Here is an 11,131-nt window from a genome sequence, read left to right as displayed (position 1 = left end):
ATTCCACTCCACTCCACTCTGCTCCATTCGCTCCATTCCATTCATTTCCATTCCATTTCATTCCACTGAATTCCACTTCGTTCCACTACAATCCATTCCATTCCCCTCCACTAGTTTCTTTCGACAGGATCTCCTTCTATCACACAGGCTGTAGCTCAGTGGCAAAATCCCAACGCAGATTTCTCCATTTCGTTTCGGTCAATTCCGTTCAATTCTTTCCCATTCCATTCCGTTCCTCTGCGTTCCACTCCACTCCACTCCACTCACTTCATTCCATAACATCCGATTCCGTTTATCTACATTCAACTCCTCTCCACTCCACTGCACTCCACTCCACTCCATTCCACTCTATCCCATTCCATTCTGCTCCATTGCACTGCATGCCACTCCACCCCACTCCATTCCACTTCATTCCATTTCAGGCCATCCAATTCCATAGCATTCCATTCCTCTCCATTCCACTCCACTGCACTTCACTCCACTCCACTCCAGTCCACTCCGTTTCATTGCATTCCACTGCATTCCATTCCAAACCTTTCTTTCTAGACTATCTCACTCTGTCACCCAGCCTGGAGTGCAGTGGCACAATTAAAGCTCATATTTCATTATTCCACTCCATTCAGATGCTTTCCACTCCACTCCACTCCACTCCACTCCACTCCACTCCACTCCACTCCACTCCATTCCACTCCACTCCACTCCACTCCATTCCACTCCACTCCATGCCTCACTACTCAATTCCATTACACTGAACTCCACTCCATGCCACTAAACTACATTCCATTCCACTCCACTCCATTTCATTCCATTCCACTCCATTCCATTCCACTCTTTTCCATTCCATTCCAGTCCACTCCACTCCACTCCGTCCCACTCCATTCCATTCCATTCCACTCCACTCCACTTCATTCTATTTCACTCCCTCTTCTCCACTCCATTCCAATCCACTCCACTCTTTTCCATTGCATTGCATTCCATTAAATTCCACTCCACTCCATTGCATTCCACTGCACTCCATTTCATACCACTACACTCCACTCCGCTCCATTCCACTCCATTACATTCCACTACATTCCAGTCCATTCCTTCTCACTCCTCTAAATTCAATTCCACTCCACTCCTTTCCACTCCACCTTACTCCACTCCATTTCATTCCATGTCACTCCATTCCATTCCATGCCACTCCATTCCATTCCATTCCTTTCTTTTGACAGGATCTCTCTCTGTCACCCATCCTGGTGTGCAGTGGCACAATTTCAGCTCACATTTCATTTCACCATTCCATTTCATTCCACTGCACTCCTCTCCACTCCATTCAATTCCACTCCACTCCTCTCCAATCTGTTCCATTCCATTCCATTCCAATCTCTTCTATTCCACTCTTTTCTTTCTACAGGATCTCATTCTGTCACACAGGTGTAAGCACGGTAGCACAATCTCAGCACACATTTCTTCTTTCAATTCGACTCCATTCCATTTCCTTCCACTTCACTCCACTCCATTCCACCCACTCCACTCCACTCCATTCCAGTCCACTCCAGTCCATTCCACTGAACTCCATTGCACTCCATTCCACTCCATTCCATTCCACTCCACTCCATTCCTTTCCACTCCACCACACTACAAACCATACCATTCCATTCCATCCCATTACACTTCACTTCACTCTATTCCATTCCTTTCCACTCCGCTCCATTCCACTCCATTAAACTCCACTCCACTCCAATCCACTCCACTGTACTTCAATCCAGTCAATTCCATTCCATTCCATTCTATTCCATTCCATTCCATTAAATTTCTCTTCCCTCCATTCCATTCCATTCCACTCCACTGCATTCCACTCCATTCCACTTCACTCCATTCCTGTCTACTCCACTCCACTCCATTCCATTATACTCCACTCTATTCCATTCCACTCCATTCGAATCCATTCCATTTTATTCCACTCCACTCATCTCCACTCCACTCCACTCCATTGCATTCCACTCCATTCCATTCCATTCCACTCCACTTCATTCCATTCCATTCCACTACACCCCATTCCACTCCATTCCACTTCACTCCATTCCCCTCTACTCCACTCCACTCCATTCCATTCCACTCCACTCTATTCCATTCCACTCCATAAGAATCCATTCCATTTTATTCCACTCAACTCATCTCCACTCCACTCCACTCCACTCCATTGCATTCCACTCCATTCCATTCCATTCCACTCCACTTCATTCCATTCCACTTCCCTACACCCCATTCCACTCCATTCCACTCCATTCCACTTCACTCCATTCCCCTCTACTCCACTCCACTCCATTCCATTCCACTCCACTCTATTCCATTCCACTCCATTCGAATCCATTCCATTTTATTCCACTCCACTCATCTCCACTCCACTCCACTCCACTGCGTTGCATTCCACTCCATTCCATTCCATTCCACTCCACATCATTCCATTCCACTCCCCTACACCCCATTCCACTCCATTCCACTCCACTCTGCTCCATTCCACTCCATTGTATTCCATTCCATTCTGCTCCATTCAATTCCACTCATTTCCAAACCACTACACTCCATTCCACTCCACTCCTTTCCATTCCTCTCCACTCCATTCCATTCGACTACACTCCATTCCATTGCAATCCACTGCACTCTTCTCCACTCCACTCCATTCCACTCCTCTCCACTCCATTCCATTCCACTCCATTCCATTCCACTCCATTCCATTCCACTCCACTCCACTCCATTCCACTCCACTCCATTCCATTACTCACCAATCCATTCAATTCCTCTCCATTCCACTCAATTCCTCTGCACTCCTTTCCATTCCACTCCAGTCCATTCCAGTCCATTCCACTCCATTCCATTGCACTCCACTCCATTCCACTCCACTCCACTCCACTCCACTCCACTCCATTCCATTCCACACCACTCCTTTGCACTCCACTCTACTCCACTCCACTCCACTCTATTCCACTCCATTCCATACCATTTCACTCCACTCAATTCCAGTCCACTCAACTCCACTCCATTCCTCAACACTCCATTACACTCCATTCCATTGCATTGCACTCTACCCACTCCAGTCCAATCCACTCCACTACATACTGCTCCAGTCCAATGCACTCCACTCCACTTAACTCCATTCCATTCCACTCCACTACATTCCAGTCCACTCCACTCCATTCCATTCCATTGCAGTCCACTCCACTCCATTCCATTCCATTGCAGTCCACTCCACTCCACTCCATTCCACTCCACTCCATTCCATTCCACTCCATTCTATGTCATTCCATTCCTCTCCACTCCAATCTACTACATTCTAATCCATTCCATTCCACTCTGTTCCTTTCCACTCCACTCCACTCCACTCCATGGCACTCCACTCCACTCCATTCCACTCCACTCCACTTCACTCAATTCCATTCCACTCTACTCCATTGTATTCCTTTCCATTCCACTCCACTCCATTTCATTCCACTCCATTCCATTCCATTGCACTCCACTCCTCTCCACTCCACTACATACCACTCCTGTCCAATCCACTCCACTCTGCGTAACTCCATTCCATTCCGCTCAACTGCATTCCACTCCACTCCTCTTCATTCCATTCCGTTCCACTACACTCGACTCCATTCTACTCCACTCCATTCCATTCCGTTCCATTCCACTGCACTGCAGTCCATTCCATTCCACTCCACTCCATTCCATTCAACTCCACTTCTTTGCACGCCACTGCACTCCATTCCACTCCATTTCAATCCATTCCACTCCATTCCATTCCATTCCTTTATTTAGACATGGTCTCACTCTGTCACCCATGCTGGTGTGTATTGGCACGATCTCAGTTCACATTCCATTTCACCATACCATTCCATTCCATTCCATTACACTGCACTCCACTCCAATCCACTGAATTCCATTCCACCCAAATCCATTCCATGCCATTCCATTCCAAATCCCTTCCATTCCACTCCATTCTTTCTACATCTTCTCCCTCTGTCACACAGGCTGTAGAGCAGTGGCACAATATCAGCAAATATTTCTTCATTCCGTTGCATTCCATTCCATTCCATTCCATTCAACTTCACTCCTCTCCACTCCACTCCACTCAATTCCGCTTCACTCCACTCAATTCCACTCCATTTCATTCTAGTCCACTCCACTGCACTCCATTCCATTTCACTATGCTCCATTCCATTCCACTCCACTCCACTCCTTTCCATAAAGCTCCATTCCATTCCATTCCACTCCACTTCATTCCATTCCTTTCCACTGCACTCCATTCCATTCCCTCCACTCCACTCCATTACATTCCAGTCCATTCCACTCCATTCCATTCCAGTCCACTCCATTCCATTCCACTCCACTCCACTCCAGCCCACTCCACTCCATTCCACTTCAGTCCAATCCACTCCAATCCACTTCACTCCATTCCATTCCACTCCCCTGCATTTCACTCCACTCCACTCCATTCCATTCCACTACACTCCATTCCATTCCACTCCACTCAATTCCATTCCACTCCACTCAATTCCATTCCATTCCAATCCATTCCAGTCTTTTCCATTTCACTCTACTCCATTCCATTCCAATCCAGTCGGCTCCATTCCATTCTACTCTACTCCCTTCCTTCCCACTCCACTCCACTACTCTCCACTCCACTCCAATCCTTTCCATTCCATTCCACCCCATTCCGTTCCATTCCTTTCTTTGCACAGGATCTCATTCTGGCACAAAGGCAGCAGTGCAATGGCACAATCTCATCCTACATTTCTTTTCACCATTCCATTGCAATCCATTTCATCCCATTCCTTTCCATTCTATTTCACTCCACTCCATTCCATTCCGTTCCAATCAATTGAATTCCATTCCACTCCATTCCATTCCATTCCTCTCCACTCCATTACTTTCCACTCCATTCCATTCTACTGCACTCCTTTCCATTCCACTCCACTCCACTCCATTCCACTCTACTCCACTCAATTCCATTCCACTCCACTCCACTCCATTCCATTCCATTCCATTCCACTCCACTCCATTCCACTCCACTCCCCTCCATTCCATTCAACTCCACTTCACTCCACTCAATTCTACACCTTTCCATTCCACTCCACTCCAGTCCATTTCATTCCACTGCAGTCCAAACCATGCAACTCCACTCCTTTGCACTCCACTCCACTCCTTTCCATTTCATTCCATTCCACTCCATTGTGTTCCATTCCTTTCTTTGGACAGGATCTCACTCTGTAACCAACCCTGGTGTGCAGTGGCACAATCTCAGCTTACATTTCATTTCACCATTCCATTGCAGTCCATTCTATTCGATTCCATTCCACTGCAAACCACTCCACTCCACTCAATTCCAATCCACTCCACACTCATCCATTCCATGCCATTCCATTTTAATCCCTTCCATTCGACTCCTTTCTTTCAACAGGATCTTCCTCTGTCGCAAAGGCTGAAAAGCAGTGTCAAAATCGAAGCACACATTTCTTCATTCCATTCCATTCCGTTCCATTCTAATCCACTACACTCCACCCAACTCCACACCATTCCATTCCACTCGACTCCATTCCACTCCACTTCACTTCATTCCATTCCATTCCACTCCACTCCACTCCATTCCATTCCACTCCACTCATTTCCATTCCACTCCACTCCATTCAATTCCACTCCACTCCTCTCCATTCAATTCCTTTCAACTCCACTGCATTCCATTCCATTCCACTCCACTCCACTCCACTCCATTCCCTTCCACTCCACTCCGTTCCATTCCACTCCACTCCACTCCATTCCATTCCTTTCCACTCCACTGCATTCCATTGCACTGCACTCCTCTCCATTCGATTCCATTCCAGTCCATTCCACTCCATTCCATTCCACTACACTGCATTCCATTCCACTCCACTCCACTCCTTTCCATAGAGCCCCATTCCATTCCGTTACAATCCACTCCATTCCATTCCCTTCCACTGCATTCCATTCCATTCCCTCCACTCCATTCCATTCCATTCCATTGCAGTCTATTCCACTCCATTCCATTCCACTCCACTCCATTACATTCCACTCCATTCCACTCCTTTCCATTACATTCCACTCCATTCCAGCCCACTCCACTCCATTCCACTTCAGTCCAATCCGCTCCGCTCCACTCCATTCCATTGCACTCCACTGCATTTCACTCCACTCCATTGCATTACATTCCACTAAACTCCATTCCATTCCACTCCACTCAATTCCATTCCACTCCACTCCATTCCATTCAACTCCACTCAACTCCATTCCATTCCATACCAATCCATTCCACTCCTTTCCATTCTACTCCACCCCTTCCACTCCACTCCATTCCATTCCATTCCACTCCGCTCCACTCGACTCCATTCCACTCAACTTCATTCCTCTCCATTCTATTCCACTCCATTCTATTCCACTCCACTCAAATCCACTCCACTCCAATCTACTCCACTCCTTTTCAATCCACTTCATTCCACTCCACTCCACTCCATTCCAATCCACTCCACTCCGCTCAATTCCATTCCACTCCACTCCATTCCATTCCATTCCATTCCACTCCATTCCATTCCATTCCATTCCATTCCTCACCATTTCATTGCACTCCACTAAATTCCAGTCCTTTCCATTCCAATCTGCTCCATTCCATTCCACTCCACTCCATTCCATTCCACTCCACTACACTCCATTCCACTACACTCCACTACACTCCATTCCACTACACTCCATTCCATTACATTCCTTTCTTTCCACAGGACCTCAGTCTGTCACAAAGGCTGGAGTGCAGTGGCACAGTCTCAGCCCACATTTGTATTCACCATTCTATTGCAATCCATTCCATCCAATTCCATTCCATTCTATTTCTCTCCACTCCATTCCCTTCAAGTTCATTCCATTCCATTCCACTCCACTGAATTCCACTCCACTCCATTCCATTCCATGCCACTCCACTCCATTCCATTCCATTCCAGTCTATTCCACTCCATATCATTCCACTGCACTCCATTCGATTCCATTCCATTCCACTCCAGTCCAATCCACTCCCCTCCACTTCACTCCTTTCCATTCCACTCCATGGCATTCCAATCCATTCCACTCTACTCCATTCCATTCCACTCCACTCCACTCCATTCCATGCAATTCCACTCCTCTCCACTCCATTCCATTCTTGTCCAGTCCATTCCACTCCATTCCACTCCACTGCACTCCATTCCATTCCACTCCATTCCACTCCAGTCCAATCCACTCCACTCCACTTCATTCCTTTCCATTCCACTCCATGGCATTCCAATCCATTCCAATCCACTCCATTCCATTCCACTCCACTCCACTCCATTCCATTTCAATCCAATCCATTCCACTCCATTCCCTTCCACTCCACTCCATTCCATTCCACTCCTTTCCACTCCATTCCTTTCCATTCCACTCCAGTCCTCTCCATTCCTTTCTACTCCATTCGGTTCCACTCCTTTCCATTCCACTCAGCTCAACTCCACTCCACTCCACTCCTCTCCAATCCTTTCCAGTCCACTCCATTCCACTGCACTCCACTACATGGCAATCCACTCCACTCCACACAATTCCATTCGCCTCCAATGCATTCCATTCCATTCCATTCTGTTCCACTCCTCTCCATTTCATTCCACCACACTCCATTCCTCTCCATTCCTTTCCAATCCGCTCCATTCCCTTCCACTCTGCTCCATTCCATTCCACTCCACTACACTCCTTTCCATTCCAATACCTTCCACTCCACTCCTCTTCACTCCAGTCCACTCCACTCCACTCCATTCCACTGCACTCCACTCCAGTCCACTCCAATCACTCCATTCCTTTCCATTCCACTGCATTACATTCCATTCCTCTATTACCACAAGATCTCACTCTGTCAGAATTTCTGAGGTGCAGTGGCACAATCTCAGCCCACATTTCTTTTCCCCATTCCATTGCATTCCGTTCCATCCCATTCCATTACATTCTATTTCACTCCACTCCACTCCACTCCATTCCATTCCACTCCTTTCCAGGCCAAATCGACTCCATTCCACTCCACTCCACTCCACTCCATTCCATTCCATTCTATTCCATTCCACACCATTGCATTACATTCCTTTTTTTTGACAGGTTATCACTGTGAAACTCAGGCTGGAGTGCAGTGGTCCAATTTCAGGTCACAGTGCATGTCAACTATTCATTGCATTGCATTCTGTTCCATTGCATTCCATTGCATTCCTTTCCATTCCATGCCATTACTTTCCATTCCAATCCATTCCATTCCATTCCTCTCCGTTTCACTCCACTCCACTTCACTCCACTACGTTCCATTAAGTTCAATTCTATTCCACTCCAGTCTACTTCTCTCCACTCCACTGCACTCAACTCCACTCCATTCTACTCCATCCCATTCCATTCCACTCCATTCCACTGCACTCGACTCCACCCCACTCCACTCCAATTCACTCAATTCCATTCCTTCCCATTCCATTCCTCTCTATTCCACTCCACTCCACTTCACTCCACTCCACTCCAGTCAACTCTATTCTATTCCATTCCTTTCCACTTCATTCCATTCCATTCCTTTCTTTCGAGAGTATCTCACGCTCTCATCAAGCCTGTAGCGCAGTGGCACAATCTCAGCTCACATTCCATTCCGTTCCATTCTGTACCATTCCGTTCCGTTCCATTCCGCTTCTCTCTAATCTGCTCCATTACATTCCAATCCATTCCATCCCATTCCAAACCATTCCGTTCCATTCCACTCAATTCCACTCTTATCCCCTCTAATACATTCCATTCCATTATATTCCATTTCATTCCCTTCCACTCCTTTCTTTCAAGACGTCACCGTCTGTCATACAAGCTGTAGAGCAGTGGCACAATCTCAGCACATGATTCTTCATTCCGTTCCGTTATGTTGCATTCTATTCCATTCCGTTCCGTTCCGTTCCACTCCACTCCACTACATTCCATTACATCCGATTCCATTCTTCTCTATTCCACTCCTCTCCACTCCACTGTACTCTACTCCACTCCCTTCCATTCTATCCCCTTCCATTCCACTCCATTCTTCCGCACTCCACTCCAACCCACTCCACTCCTATTCATTCCACTCCATTCCATCCCTCTGCTTTCCACTCCACTCCACTTCACTCCACTCCAGTCCAGTCCACTCCATTCCATTCCATTCCACAGAATTTCATTCCATTCCTTACATTCGAGAATATCTCACTCTTTAACCCAGTCTGGAGTTCAGTGGCACAATCTCAGCTCACATTTCGTTATTCCATTCAATTCAATTCCATTCCATTCCTTTTCATTCCATTCCATTGCATTCCATTGCATTGCATTGCATTCCATTCCATTCCAATCCATTGCATTCCATTCCACTCCTTTCCATTACATTCCACTCCATTCCACTTCATTCCAATCCACTCCACTCCTTTCCACTCCACTCCATTCCTCTCCACTCCACTCCAATGCACTCCACTCCTTTCCACTCCACTCTACTCCATTCCACTCCACTCCACTCCTTTCCACTCCACTCCATTCTATTCCACTCCACTTCATTCCATTCCACTCCACTCCATTCCATTCAACTCCATTCCACTCCATTCCATTCCACTCCACTCCATTCCATTTCATTCCACTCCACTCCACTCCATTCCATTGCACTGCATTCCATTCCATTTCATTCTTCTCCATTCCATTCCCCTCCACTCCATTCCATTCCATTCCAGTCCATTTCATTCCATTCCATTCCACTCCACTCCATTCCATTCCTTTCCACTCCACTCCATTCCATTCCACTCCACTCCACTCCATTCCATTCCATTCCATTCCACTCCACTCCATTCCATTCCACTCCTCTCCACTCCATTGAATTCCATTCCAGTCCATTCCACTCCATTCCATTCCACTGTACTCCCTTTGATTCCACTCTATTCCACTCCAGTCCAATCCACTCCACTCCACTTCACTCCATTCCATTCCTCTCCACGGCATTCAAATCCACTCCACTCCATTCCATTCCATTCCATTCCATTCCACTCCACTCAATTCCATTCCATTCCATTCCACTCCACTCCATTCCATTTCAATCCAATCCATTCCACTCCATTCCCTTCCACTCCACTCCATTTCATTCCGCTTCTTTCCACTGCATTCCATTCCATTCCACTCCACTCCACTCTATTCCATTCCACTCCATTCCATTCCACTCCACTCCACTCCACAACTCTCCAATGCTTTCCAGTCCACTGCATTCCACTGCACTCCACTACACGACACTCCAATCCACTCCACTCAATTCCATTCCCCTCCACTGCATTCCATTCCGTTCCGTTCCATTTCACTTCTCTCCATTTCATTCTACTCTACTGCATTCCATTCCATTCCACTCCAATCCGCTCCATTCTCTTCCACTCCACTCCATTCCATTCCCCTCCATTCCACTACTTTCCATTCCAATACATTCCACTCCACTCCACTCCACTCCACTCCATTCCACTGCACTCCACTCCAGTCCACTCCACTCCATTCCATCCCATTCCACTCCATTCCATTCCATTCCTTTCTTTTCACAGGATCTGACTCTGTCACAAATTATGGAGTGCAGTGGCACAATCTCAGCCCACATTTCTTTTCCCCATTCCATTGCATTCCGTTCCATCCCATTGCATTCCATTCTATTTCACTCCCCTCCACTCCACTCCATTCTATTCCACTCCATTCCAATCGATTCGACTCCATTCCACTCCACTCCTCTCCACTCCACTCCATTCTATTCCACTCCATTCCAATCGATTCGACTCCATTCTACTCCACTCCTCTCCACTACACTCCACTCCACTCCAATCCACTCGATTCCATTCCATTCTACTCCATTTCACTCCATTGCATTCCATTTCTTTCTTTCGATAGGTTATCACTGTGAAACTCAGGCTGGAGTGTAGTCGCCCAATTTCAGGTCACATTACATGTCAACTTTTCATTGCATTGCATTCTGTTCCATTGCATTCCATTGCATTCCATTCCATTGCATTCCATTGCATTCCATTCCATTCCATTCCTTGCCATTCCTTTCTATTCCAATCCATTCCATTCCACTCCGTTCAACTCCACT

Source organism: Pongo pygmaeus, chromosome 16 (genome assembly GCF_028885625.2).
Source record: "Pongo pygmaeus isolate AG05252 chromosome 16, NHGRI_mPonPyg2-v2.0_pri, whole genome shotgun sequence".
NCBI lineage: Eukaryota > Metazoa > Chordata > Mammalia > Primates > Hominidae > Pongo > Pongo pygmaeus.
Note: the sequence above shows the minus strand (reverse complement) of the source record.